This window comes from Trachypithecus francoisi, unplaced genomic scaffold, assembly GCF_009764315.1.
Source record: "Trachypithecus francoisi isolate TF-2019V2 unplaced genomic scaffold, Tfra_2.0 Lachesis_group16, whole genome shotgun sequence".
In the NCBI taxonomy this organism is placed as follows: Eukaryota; Metazoa; Chordata; class Mammalia; order Primates; family Cercopithecidae; genus Trachypithecus; species Trachypithecus francoisi.
Window position 1 is genome coordinate 82,245,441 of NW_022681461.1, and position 14,663 is coordinate 82,260,103.

Consider the following 14,663-nt stretch of genomic DNA (forward strand, 5'->3'; position numbering starts at 1 on the left):
TTCCAAATATGAACATTCTGGCCAAGAACCCTTCCTATCTTCATCAACCCACTGGGCAAGAATGCTCAAATTTTTAGAGGACAATCTTTCCTAGGACTTGTAAAACAAAATGTAGAAAATATATTAGTTTACTAACTCTACTTTTGTCATACACTGGCAACCTCTTTAACATCTAGAAAGATTAGATGTTGTAAATTAGGACTCATTTGTACATTATGGATACTATATACAAAGATAAAACAAAATGCACAGAAAGAGATGGTTCATCTTGCCTCGCTGTAAGCAGGGTGGCATAGAGCTCTCTGCAGTTCCCCCTCTTCCCTCCTCCCCTGTACCAGTGGACAAACACAATGAGTATTACTCAACAGGTGATTTGGCCATTCCCCAACAAAACAACATTTTCCATGAATTGTAACAAACAGATATTTACAAAATGTGATTTTATTACCTCTAATTTTAACATATATCAGGCACTTCAGAACATCTTAAAAAAACAGACATTTCAAAAAAGCTTAGCATTGTCAACTATATATATAGTAGTGAGGAATAAAATGCATACAAAACAATGGATAGAATATGAAAATGTCTTCTAAATATGACCAGGCTGGCATAGAACCTTCTGTTCCTTCTCAGGTCCTCCAGCTCCATGTCATCTAATCCACTGAACAAACATGGATGTACCCTTTCCAGAGGCCGCCTAACAACTCCATTTCCAAAAGTCATCTCCAGAAGACATTTATTTTCTATGACTTCCTTTAAACAAATGAGAATTTACAAGATGTGTGATTTTCTAACTCTACTTTATCATACCTCAGGAACCTCTTTCCGTCTAGAAGGGCTAGATGTGACAAATGTTTTCTATTAAAAGGCTGGGGTGGAGTTGAGAGCAGGTTTTTCATATTATATACACAGGCCTTCCATAAATGGCCAGTAAATCTTCCCAAAGGGTGGTGGGCATTTCCAACGGGCCAAACGTGACCTGTCATTCTACCATTCCTCCCTTCCAACTGCAAGATCTGGCAGAAGGAAGACCAGCTGCCCCGTGGCCCCTAACCTTCCACCCGTTGTTCCGGACTTCGCTCACCTCCCAGGCCCTTTAAGGCCTTTGTCCATAGTTCAGGCCTTTGTCCGTAGTTAAGGCCTTTGTCTAGGTAGGTCTTGCCCAATGGGGACAGAGCAGTCGCCGGGGATCCAGATCTACACGGCTCCGTGGCCAGAAGAGGCAGCCGAGCCTGCCTGCGACCCCAGGCCGCCTTGGCCGCCTTCTGGTTCTTCCACGCCCTAATGGCTTCCACCGCCTGGCGTTTGGGCGGCCGCCGTGCTTGTGCTTCCGGACCCGCCACTCCCGCCGCCACCCAAAGGTGCTGTGTCCCGGCAGCTTGGGGGGCCCGGCAGACTTGGACTGGGAGGCCATGCGGCGGGTGCCAGGCCGCCACCCCCATCAGTTATCGAGGTGGGGTGGGGAAGAGAGGTTCGTTGTGGCTTCAAGGTCTGGGTCCTGGGTCGGGCCAGTAGGCAGCCACAGGGGAGGCCTCAGGTGTCTGCAGGGCAGAGGGCGTGGCCTGTCCTGGTGCCCGCCAGCTCACCTGCCAGCCCAGGGCCGAAGGCCCCAGGCCCTGGGGGAGCGGGCCACTCTCCATGTCTCTCCAATAAATCTTAGTATAGCTAAAATTCTAATTACTGTAATGAATATAAACAACCCACTATTAAGATACTGATTTAGCCAATAATCAATTTTGATAAATCACTACTGTATTGTTTTTTAAAGGTCATCATCTGAAAATATGAATTCAAAATAGGAGAGTATCTTTGTTCACTTATTTGTAAAAAGACAATGTAGCAGCAGAGTGGTAAAACCAGTAGAATAGAAATTAAGAACTTCTAGTCTCAGCAAAGCCACTTTCTATTTGTGTGACATTGAGCAAGTCGGGTAGTACTTTACATGACCTCATATATGTTCCCTGTTTTCCTGCCTAGGTTTGCCTAATGTCACTTTTCCCTCTTCATCCATTGTTGGAATGGGTTAGCCTCTCTCCCACCGAAAACCTTTCTAAATGATGCCTAGCCTTCTTTCTTTCAATTTTTGCCCAGTTAACTCCCAAACATCCTTGTGATTTCAGCTTCAAAATCCCTTCCTCAGAGAAGGCTTTCCTCACCTTACAATCTAAATTATACCATACTGTTATAATTTATGATTGTACCCTTTTCTTCATAGCATTTGTTATAGTTAGTAGTATAACATATTTAAATCCTGTTTCCTTTACTGGATTTAAGACCCATGAGCACAGAATCCTTGTTGATTTTATCATAGCTATATCTTTCATGCCTTTCTTGTCTAACACCCAGAAAATTCTCAATAAGATTTTAAAAATAAACTCTCCAGATCTTGATTTCCTCTTCTATAAATAGAGAATAATAATCGCTGCATTGTTGCAATCGATATGAGTTAATGTATATTTTAGAAATAGTAATCCAGTATGTTATTATTTGAATAATCCAATTTTCATTTCTAATAAACTAGTGTATCTCAATATAAAAGTTGAAGGAAGACATTGTATAAGCATACTTTAATTATGAAAACACTTTTAAAATACGCTGGACAGTGCACAATTCAAAAGCTTTGGATTCAAAGTGGGCCTGCCAAACGATGCACATTTCCTGTGGGACCGTTATCAGTCTTTCAATTGCAGTCCTGATTGAGAATGTTGCAGTTGGAAGAAGTGATTTGCAATGACAAAAGAGTACTGGTTGAACTCTGATGAGTAGACTTATCATGTGTGGCAGGAAGTAAGGTTATCTGTGTCCAGGAAACAGATGGAAACCCATAGACTGCTTATGAAAGAAATGAATTCAGGAGATTAGAAAGTCATACCATTTACTTTTGAGGGGAAATTATTGGCGGAGTTTCGAGTAATTTGGCTTGTCATTCTCAACATCTGTTGCCTTTGCCATTATACCACTTAGCTCCTGATGACAAATTGAACAAGATCAGAGTGAGTGCATGACAACTAATAAGCATCTTCATGGGTAAAATCAGTTAACATCAAAAACAGGCCAGTGGCAATCGTGTATGCAGTTTCCTGTTAGTAGTCTCTTCATTTTTACTATTCTTAGATAATTCTTTCACTCCTCAAGGATGCCGTCTAGAAACGACTTTAATTATAGTAGCTTGCTTATAGAAGCAAGTTTATATTGGCCCTAAAAGAAACACATGTGTAATACAATTATAAGAATATCTGATATATGTTTTCTGATGTAGGATTATCAATCTCAGTCATATCTGTAATGAAACTGGAAAAAAAACTACACGGAAAAGAATTCAAAATGATTTGGCACTGCCTTCTGCTTGGCCCATCTGCTGTTATTTTTTTTCCCCTACTGGCAAAATGTTAGACAATATTTCAACTTAGCATGTCATAGGCAGTTAAACAACAGACAAGATAAACTATATTATTGTTCCATTTATTTTTTTTTAACTTTGTATACTGTTGTTTTTTCCCCTCAGTTAAGAGCAAGGTTAAATAGATCATTATGCTTTATTTGATTCAGCGTGTTTCATTCCTTAGAAACAATATTTTACATATCTAGCTTTCCTTTAAACTGTGTAGTGGACAAATTGGAATTCTGTTCCATGGACAAAGAAACTGATGCACAGCAGTCCACCCTTATCGCAGGGGACTTGTTCCAAGACCCATAGTGGATGCCTACAATCACAGATAGTACCAAACCTTATACAGGCATACCTCATTTTATAACACTTCACAGATTTTGCAATTTATTTTTAACAATGGAAGATTTGTGGCAATCCTGCATCAACCACGTCTATCAGGGTTATTTTTCCAACAGCATGTGCTTACTTCATGTCTGTGTCACATTTTGGTAATTCTCACAGCATTTCAAACTGTTTCATTATTATATCTGTTACGGTGATATTTGCTAATTTGTTGATGTTACTATTGTAATTATCTGGTGTACCACAAACTACACGCATATAACATGGCAAACTTAATCCATAAATGTTGCGTGTGTTCTGACTACTTCACCAACCATCTATTGTCCTGTCTTCCTGCCTCTCCTTAGGCATCTCTTTCATGAGATACAACAGTATTGAAATTAGGACAATTAATAACCCTATAATGACCTCTAAGTGTTCAAATGGAAGGAAGAGCTGTATCTCTCTCACTTTAAATCAAAAGCTAGAAACGATTAAGCTTAGTGAGGATGGCGTGTTGAAAGCTGAGACTGGCCAAAAGCTAAGCCTCTTGAACCAAACAGTTAGCCAAGTTGTGAATGCAATGGAAAACTTCTTGAAGGAACTTAAAAGTGCTACTCCAGTTGCACTAAAAGTCACCAGCTGCATTAGCTGCTGAAATGAAAGGGAAACAGACATATTGCTGATACAGAGTTTTAATGGTCTAGATAGAAGATCAAACCAGCCACAACATTCCCTTAAATCAAAGCCTAATCTAGAGAAAGACCCTAACTCTCTTCAATTCTATGAAGACTGGAAGAAGTGAGAAAGCTGCATAAAAAAGTCTGAAGCTAACAGAGGTTGGTTTATGAGGTTTGAAGAAAGAAGCTCTCTCATAACATTAGAGTGCAAGGTGAAGAAACAAGTGCTCATGCAGAAGCTGCAGCAAGCTATCCAGAAGCTCTAGCTAATACAATTGATAAAGGTGGCTGTGCTAAACAATAGATTTTCAATGTACATGAAACAGCCTTATATTGGAAGACGATGCCATCTAGACTAGAAAGAAGCCAATGCCTGTCTTCAAAGGACAAAGGGCAGACTGATTTTCTTGTTAGGGTTAATGAAGATGGTGATTTTAAGTTGAAGCTAATGTTCACTGACCATTCTGAAAATCAAAGGACTCAAGAATTATGCTAAATCTACTCTGCCTGTGCTCTATAAATGGAACAACAAAGAATGAATGACAGCACATCTGTTTACAGCATGGATATTTTAAACCCACTGTTGAGACCTACTGCTCAAAAAAATTCCTTTCCAAATATTACTGTTCATTGGCAATGCATCCGGTCACCCAAGAGCTCTGATGGAGATGTACATGAAGATTAATGTTGCTTTTATGCCTGCTAACAACATCCATTCTGTAGCCTATGGATCAAGGATTAATTCTCACTTTCAAATCTTACATAAGAAATACATTTGGTAAGGCAATACCTGCCACAGGTTATGATTCTTCTGATGGATCTGGGAAAAGTAAGCTGAAAACCTTCTGGAAAGAATTATGCATTCTAGATGTCATTAAGAACATCTGTGATTTATGGAAAGAGGTCAAAATAGCAACACTAACAGGAGTTTTGAAGAAGTTAATTCCAACCTTGAACTGCTTTGAGCAGTTCAAGACTTCAGTGGAGGAAGTAACTACAGATATGGTAGAAATAAATAACAAAAGAACTAGAGCTAGAAGTGGAGTCTGAAGATGTGACTGAATTGCTGCAATCTTATAATACAACTTGAATGGATGGGGAATTGTTCCTTATGGATGAGCAAAGAAAGTGGTTCCTTGAGATAGAATCTACTCTTGGTGAAGATGCTGTGAATATTGTTGAAATGACAACAAAGAATTTAGAATATTTTATAAACTTAGTTGATAAAGCAGCAGCAGACGTTAAGAGGATTGACTCCAATTTTGAAAGAAGTTCTACTGTTGGGTAAAATATTATCAAACAACATCATACATGACAGAGAACTCTTTTGTGAAAGGAAAAGTCAGTCAACGTGGCAAACTTCACTGTGGTCTTATTGTAAGAAATTGCCACAGCCCCAAAGCAAAACAAAAAAGAGATACAATTTGTCATGACTTCTGGAAAGGAAAGAAGGAAGGAAGGAAGGAAGGAAGGAAGGAAGGAAAGAAAGAAAGAGAAATTGCTACAGCCACCCCAATCTTCTGCAATTTCTGACCTGATCAGTCAGAAATCATTAATGTTGGGGCAAGACTCTCCACTAGCAGAAGATTAGGATTCACTGAAGACTCAGATGATCATCAGCATTTTCTAGCAATGTAATATTTTAAGATACATACATTGTATTTAGACATAATGCTATTGTACACTTTAAACAAAGTATTTTATTTCAATAATTTTGGGGGTACAGGTGATGTTTGGTTACATGGATAAATTATTTAGTGGTGACTTCAGAGATTTTGGTGCACCTATCACCCAAGCAGTGTACACTGTACCCAATGTGTAGGTTTTTATCCCTCACCCACCCCACACCCTTTCCCCTGAGTCGCTAAAGTCCATTGTATCATTCTTATGCCTCTGCATCTTCATAGCTTAGCTTCCACTTATAAGTGAGAACATATGATGTTTGGTTTTCCATTCCTGAATTGTCTCTTTGAATAATGGTCTCCAATTTCATCCAGGTTGCTGAAAATGTCATTATTTCGTTCCTTTTTGTGGGTGTTATTCCCAAATGTGTGTGTGTGTGTGTGTGTGTGTGTGTATTTCCTTTATCCACTTGCTGATTGATGGGCATTTGGACTGGTTCTATATTTTTGCAATTGTGAATTGTGCCACTATGAGCAAGCATGTGCAAGTGTCTTTTTCATATAATGACTTATTTTCCTCTGGGTAGATGCCCAGTAGGGGGATTGCTGGATCAAATGCTAGATCTACTTTTAGTTCTTTAAGGAATCACCATACTGTTCTCCATAGTGGTTGTACTAGTTTGCATGCCTACCTGTGGTGTAAAAGTGTTTCCTTTTCACCACATCCATGCCAACATCTATCATTTTTTCGTTATGGCCATTCTTGTAGGAGTATGGCCATTCTTGCAGGTGGTATCACGTTGTGGTTTTGATTTGCATTTCACTTGATTGACTATAGTATAGTGTAAACATTACTTTTTTATACACTAGGACACCAAAAAATTTGTGTGACTTGCTTTACTGTAATATTCACTCTATTGTGGTAGTCTGGAACAAAACACAGAATATCTCCAAGGTATGTCTGTGTGGACTCTGTTTTTCCTTCTACATGTATATCTATGATGAAGCTTAATTTATAAATTATACATGATAATAGAGTAACAACTAATAATAAAATAGAACTCCATTATAATACTGTAATAAAGGCTATATGAATGTATACTGTCATTTTCTCTCAAAATATTGTACTGCATGCACCTATTTTTGGATCTTGGCTGACCACAGGAAACTGAAGCAGAGGAGAAAAACTGCAGATCTGAGTAGGGACAACTGTATAGTATTAAAAAGCTTGCAGTTCATTATAGGTTCAGGATGATAGACTCAAGAGTGAAACTAGGACATGTGCCAACCACTTAATTAAGCTTTTAAAATAATTAACTCCTATCGGAAACACACCTTCAATAAAATGAATTTACAGTTTCCTACTAAGCACGGAGCTCAACACTGAAAAAAAACCTGGATTTTGGTAAAATTTCCCATCTCCATTCCATCATACATATCATTCATTCATGTATTCAATCTTTTATTTAACCTGAATGATCTCAGGCCTCACCAGCTTTGAATAAATATGAGGTTACATGAACTTTAACACTCAACTTCCCATGACTCTTACTTCTAATTTGCATGATTGCAAAACCTCAGCTTGCTTAATGCTTCTGGAGTTTTCACAATTATTTCTGGGAATCCCCAAGAGAAGGTTTATATGAGTTTGCATAAATTCATTTATGTTTCTCTGCTCCAATATTTTGCTAAAGTGCTAGCAACACTTTGCTAAAGTGTATTTGATGCCCAAAATATGCTGTAGGGAGAAACTCTGCACCTGCTATGGCTACCAGACTTTCTGTAAGAAGGAGACTGCTGGGTGCCTTTATCTCCCCTGTACTTGATGAGAACAGAGATTCTCCATGAGTCATCACTCTCAACCCTCTGAGACTATGGTAGCATAGGATGGTTACTTTGTACTTACCTCTGTAAAATTCTGCCATGAGGACCTCTGAATTAGCACTTCTTCCCCTAAGTCTTACAAGATTTTTATGATGATCCCTTTAGCTTCCCCCTGTTGTTGGTCTTTCTGTCTATGTTACTTCTACTTTTTAGACTGGGTCAGGGCAGGCAAATCTTATCTTCCATTTCTCTGTCTTATCTTTCCAGATATCAGTGGAAAAAAAAAAAAGAAAGAAAGAAAGAAAGAAAGAAAGAAAGAAAAAAAAAGGTAAAAGAAACTGTTCTTTCTTTTTTCCATCCAAAGTAAAATTAAAAATGTTTATTAATAAACTGATTCCCCAGGCTGTCACTGATCTACTGTTCTGTAAAGAACCAATCTGAGTCTCAGTTTTGCTCAGAACAAAAAGAGTTATTGAATAGCTACTATGAACTAGGCTTATATTGAATGCTGGATCAGAAATTAAAAAAAAAAAAAAGCCTCAGCCCCTGCTTCAATAAACTCTTGGTTTGAGAAAAGGCATTCAATGATAAAAATACTAGTAACTTAAAAATGTAAATGTTATAATAAAAAGAATGAGGAATTGTTGTAAATATACATGGGGATTACTAATTTGGCTGGGTACAGCATTTTGAGAAAATATTTTTGGAGGAAGTGGCAGGTAAAATTTTGTTGGTATTTTGGAGGGATATGAAAAGGCTCACTTGAATCTCGGGAGGCAGAGAAAGAGATTAAGGGCATCCAGCAATACAATGAGTATTGCTTTACAATGAGTAAAGTCAAGGCATTCTCAAATGCTCACAGACCTCTGAAAATAGAAGTTCTATGTGGCTGGGATGTTACATACATGAAAGAGAATTTTAAGAGTAGTTTGAGGGTAAGATTGTGAAGGGATTTTGATTGTTAAACTGAGCTATGTGGACTGTATCCTGTTAGATGATGAGCAGCCATTAGAGGCTTTAAACAAGAATCTGATACATAATTGTGACAAAGCAAATGAGGACGCCAGGCTATTGGCCTGAGGTTATCTCTGTACTGGGAGCTCTTAAGTAAGCAAGCTGAAACTTAACTTGAAGACATTTCTTGTAATTGACTTAAAAACAAAAGCAAACCAAACAAAAACAACTGAACTTCTGACAATCATAAACAGCCAACTAGCTGACTGATTCTATAACTGATTCTATAACTAGGGACCTTCCATAGAATCATACCAAAATAAAGAAAATGCCTAGCTGGTCCCAATCAGGTAATTTCTTTATAGGCTGTGATCAGCCTATAAAGCTTGCTGCTCATGTTACTACTGGAGCAGAGCCTATAACATCCTTTCATGTTGGTGCTTTCTGATTCGTGGATGTTCAAGTAAACTTTGTTAAATTTCTTTTGTCTAAAGTTCTTCTTTCAACAATTGTGTGTTAAGATATAACTCTGGGAGCATTTTGCAAAATGCGTTGGAAGAGGGAGAAAACGTTGGCATGAGGATGAGTTTGGATGCCTTTGAAATAATCCAGGCAATAGGTAAGAAGGGCCTGAATTAAGAATGTAAATGGGATAGAGAAAATTTGGAGGTGTTTTAGATTTTGAGTGTGGAAAGGATTGAGAGAGGAATCACTGTGGTTTTTAACATTTCCAACACAGGATATTAGGTGAAAGAGCCTATGATAGATCAATACAGAGGGATAGGTTTTACTCAGTTTTTAAAACTTCAAATAAACAATGTACCTGTTTTGTAGGTAGAATAATGTTCCCTCAAATATGTCCATGTCGTACTCCCTAGAACCTGTGAATCTGTTTCTTTACATGGTAGAAAAGTTTTTGCAATTGTCGTTAAATTAAGGAATTTGAGATGGAGAGATCACCCTGAATTACCCAGCTGGGTTCACTGTAATCACAAAGGTGCTTGTAATAGAGAGGCAAGAGAGTCAAAGGCAGAAAGAGATGTAATGACAGAAACAGGGTTAGAGTGATGTGCCTTGAAGATGGAGGCAAGGAATGCAGGCAGCCCCTAAAGAAACAGCCCCTATTTCTTTAACCCTAGAAACTAGAAAAGGTTAAAGAAACAGATTTTTTTTCCCCAGAGCCAGGGATGCAGGGATGCAGCTCGGCAGCTATGTTAATTTTAGCCCATAAGAACCATTTTGAACTTCTGAATTTCCAAAGTTGTAAGGTAATACATTTGGGTTATTTTAAGGTACTGAGTTTCTGGTAATACAATCTGTTATCCTCAGATGATCTGTGTGTGTGTTAACTGAGAGAATATCAGTATTTTTTCCTGAGTGGAACAAAGATAAAACTCTCCATATGGTAAATATTTTTATTTATATGTCAGATAACTTTAAGAAGAGATGGGAGTGTTCCAGGTGGAGTGAATAGCTTCTGCAGAAGCCCACAATCTAAATGCCCAACAGGGAACATCTGTTTGGAACTGCCTTAGCTTGCTCTTGGCCAGTGCTCCTGACTTTCATCATGCCGGTTCACCAGCTCTATCAGCTTGGAGGAACTGAAAGCCCTACTCCTGGCAATGGGTCATTTGAGCTTAGAGGGTAAATGTTTCTGGGTCATTTAGCCCTCTGGGCTCTGCATTTGGTTCCTGTGCCTTTCTCTGTAACCCTTGCCATGATGATTCATTCTGGACTCCCTTCTCTTGCAATGTCCCATCAATACTGATTCTGTCACTTACGAAGCTGTGTTAACTTTGTCATACATACGTCTCTTTATCAGAGGCTCCATTTCTCATCCATAAAATGGCAATAACAAAGCCAACCTCCCTGGGTCAGGAATTTTGGCCACTTGGCTTCTTGATGCACAGCAGTGACAAGTTTAAGGCACCCCAACCTGGGGTTACCCATATTAAGGACCAACTTCACCTACCCTTCCTGTCGGGGGACTCAGTCTACTTGTCTTTTTTATTTTATTATTATTATTATTCCTCTTTTCCTTGCCCACAGGGCTTCATATTTGTCTTGAGGATGAGACCACTATTTCTTCTGGATGTATGGGTGGGAGGAGAGTGAGGGAGTGAAGTGAGAGTTTCTGCTAGAAGACTCTGGATACAGTTGATGTCTGGAAGACTTCCTAGGGGCACGTCATGTCATAAATGACAACTAACATGGGTTGAAACAAAGGTCATTAGAATTCAAAGCCTACATGTTAATATTTTCTGGTGTTTTAATTAGCTTGTTGGTGGGTTCAACTTTTTTTTTGATACACTCTTTTTACTTTCCTTTTTACTACTTCTTCCTATTCCAGCATCAACCACTGACTTGAAGATGTAAGCAGATGACTAATGTGGTTTACTCAGAGTAGAAGAATTTCTTCTCCCCATTTCAAATTAATGACATGCTGACAACATATATCCTAAAGAATCTGAGTATTTTGATGTTGACATAGAGGAAAACCAGCCCAACTAACATCTGTTGAGTGCTTGGAATGTGCCAGACACTGTGCTATGTGTTTTATATCTGTTCTAATTCAAAACTCATATCAAATTTAAGATGTTGGTGTTAATGTCTCAGTTTTACAGATGATTAACCTGTCTTCTGATGCTTAATGAGACTTGTGTGTTGACAACGTGCATATGGCTGGCAATGGAAAGTATTGATATTAGAATTAAGGTCTATTTAATTCCAGAGTCAATGCATATTTCTCTATCCCCTAATCTCCACTATAGGAACTAATACATTCTGGGAATTCTTTCACAAGCTGTCATTTGGAAGATAGTGCAGAAATTATAGAATTTCAACTGAGAAGGTCTGAATGTATGCAGAATTTTGTTATGAACTAGGTGTGTGACTTTGGACAAGTTATTTTCTCATCTTTTTGAGTCTCGTTATTACTGGTGGTATTATACATGTAATGGTCAAGTGTTTGAAGTTTGGGTTCCAGCTGGGTAATGATTTAGCTGGATGGTTTGGGGGAAAACCATTTTACCTGTGTAGGCCTTAGTTTTGTTTCTTTGTTTATTTTATCTGTAAAATGAGAAGACTCTGGAAGCCTTGTTCCTGTTAGGTTTGAAATTTTGTTATACTAAGAGTTTCAATTTCAATAATAATGGTTCCGCCCAGGCAGCTAGTGGGAGCAGTTCTAACAGTTCATTAATACAGAAACGATCTTCTTTGAACAATGAAATACTATCCTGGCCAGCCTGGGCTCCAGCCAGATATATTTACAGAGCATCCTTTAGACTGAAATAGAAATTTATTGCTCAACCATCTGTTACAATTAAGAAAAGATCTGAAAATGTTTTCTATGTGTTTGACTAATCATGTTTTAGGGCCCTGTGGGTACTTCACAAATTATATGCCTTCCCTTTTTCTTGGCATCATTAAAAATCTGGGATCTGTTTCCAAAACTTATCAGCTCTTGCTCTCTATTATTTTCTCTTTTTCTGAAGAAACTTGTTCAGAGCCCCAAATGGAATAGAGCAAGCAAATATGTCTCAATATAAAGTTAGCCTGTAAAGCAAATGAATTGTTTTTGGTGAGTGAGTGGTTTGGAAACAACTGAATGAATATGGCAACATAAGTATCTGTAATTTGTATTCATTGGACTATGACCTACCTAGTATCAGCGATGAGAAGACATTAAGACCCAATTACTAAGCAGGGTCTCTTGTTTCCTTTTTAAGAAAATAGGGATACAATAGAATTAAAATAGCCCGCTTGTGTGGCCAGTACTCAGAGAATATTGCAAGGGAAAGCTCTGGAACCCTCCCACCTCATCCACCTTTGCACATCTTCTCAGCTCTCTCTCGTACTTTGCCTCTGTGTTTCGTCTCATCCTTGACTCAAAAACGTAAAAAGTAGGCTTTGGGAAAATGATATTTTCCCAAAAACTTTTGTTTCCTTTTAACTCTAAGAATCTCTCAGTTGTGTTCAAGTAGTTCATGTAAAGAAAAAGAATGTTAAGTAGTCTAGTTTCAGTCGTATTCTTTTTCAAAGTACTCAGCAGAATCCAGCTATTTCTTTCAAAGTACTTCTATTTGTTTTGAAAGTACTTTTTTCTAAAAAAAAATTTATTTGTCTTTCAACAGATTTAGGGGTACAAGTCGTTTTGGTTATATGGATGAATTCCATAGTGGCAAAGTCTGAGCTTTTAGTGTAACTGTCACCCAAATAGTGTACATTGTATACAATATACAATTTTTCATCCCTAACCCCTGCCATCCTACCTACTTCTGAGTCTCCAATGTCCATTATACCATTTTGTATGCCCCTGCAAACCCATAGCTTAGCTTCCACTTATAACTGAGAACATGCAATATTTGGTTTTCTATTCCTGAATTACTTCACTTAGGATAATGGCCTCTAGTTCCATTCAGATTGCCGCAAAATAATTATTTCATTCTTTTTTTTTATGGCTGAATAGTGTTCCATGGTATACTACTTCCATGGTATTCTATATGTGTATACACCCACCATATTTTTTTATCCATTCATCATCTGATGGGCATTTAGGTTAATTTTACATCTTTGCAATTGTGAATTGTGCTGTGATAGACATAGAAGTGCATGTGTCTTTTCTTTTGGGTAGATATCCAGTAGTGGGATTGCCAGAGTGAATAGGAGATCTACTTTTAGATCTTTGAGAAATCTCCATACTGTTTGTCATAGAGGTCTTACTTATTTACATTCCTACCAACAGTGTATAAGCATTCCCTTCTCACCATATCCACGCCAACATTTATTGTTTTTGACTTTTTAATAATGACCATTCTGTCTGGGGTAAGGTGGTGTCACATTGTAATTTTAATTTGCATTTCCCTGATGATTAGTGATGTTGAGCATTTAAAAAAATTTTTTTTGGCCATTTGTATATCTTCTTTTGAAAAGTATCATTTGTCCACTTTCTAATAGGTTTTTTTTTTTTTTTTTTTTTTTTTCCTTGCTGGTTTGTTTGAATTCCTTTTTGGATTCTGGATGTTGTCCTTCATCAAATGTATAGTTTGTGAATATTTTCTCCCATTCTGTATGCTGTCTATTTACTCTGTTGATCATTTCTTTTGCTGTGTAGAAGTTTTTAGGTTAATTAAGTCCCGTTTATTTAGTTTTGGTTTTCCTGCATTTGCTTTTGAGTCTTAGTTATAAATTCTTTGCTGATACCAATGTCCAGAAGCGTTTTGCCTAGATTTTCTTCTAGAATTTTTATGGAGTGTGATCTTACATTTGAGTCTTTATTCTAGGGATCCAGTTTCATTCTTCTGCCTGTGGCTATCCAATTTTCCCAACATCATTTATTGAATAAGGTGTCCTTTTCCCTGTTAATGTTTTTGTCTGCCTTTATTGAAAATCAGTTGATTGTAGGTATGTGGTTTTATTTCTGGGTTCTCTATTCTGTTTCATTGGTCTATGTGTCTGCTTGTATATCAGCACCATATTCCTTTGGTTACTATAGCCCTGTAGTATAATTTGAAGTCTGGTAAAGTGACACCTTCATATTTGTTCTTTTTGCTTATAATTGCTTTGACTATTTAGGCTCTTTTTGGTTCCATAGGAATTTTAGGATTATTTTTTCTTAAATCTGGGAAAAATGACATTGGCATTTTTTGATAGAAACTCCACCAAATCTGTAGATTGCTTTGGGCAGTATGGTCATTTTAGATATTGATTCTTCCAAATCATGAGCAGGGGATGTTTTTTCCGTTCGTCTGCATCATCTATGATTTATTTCATTAGTCTTTTCTTTTTTTTTTTTTTTTTTTTTGAGGCGGAGTCTCGCTCTGTCTCCCGGCTGGAGTGCAGTGGCCGGATCTCAGCTCACTGCAAGCTCCA

The 14,663-nt window shown here is 37.8% G+C and overlaps 1 long non-coding RNA gene across 1 annotated transcript; it reads left to right on the top strand.

Annotated features, from left to right (window-relative positions):
* Nucleotides 1-9,275: 9,275 nt before the first annotated feature.
* On the top strand, nt 9,276-12,217 carry LOC117099409. The gene is made up of 3 exons (XR_004443803.1): nt 9,276-9,411; nt 10,223-10,436; nt 11,143-12,217. It is a non-coding gene; the product is annotated as an uncharacterized LOC117099409 (long non-coding RNA).
* Nucleotides 12,218-14,663: the final 2,446 nt, after the last annotated feature.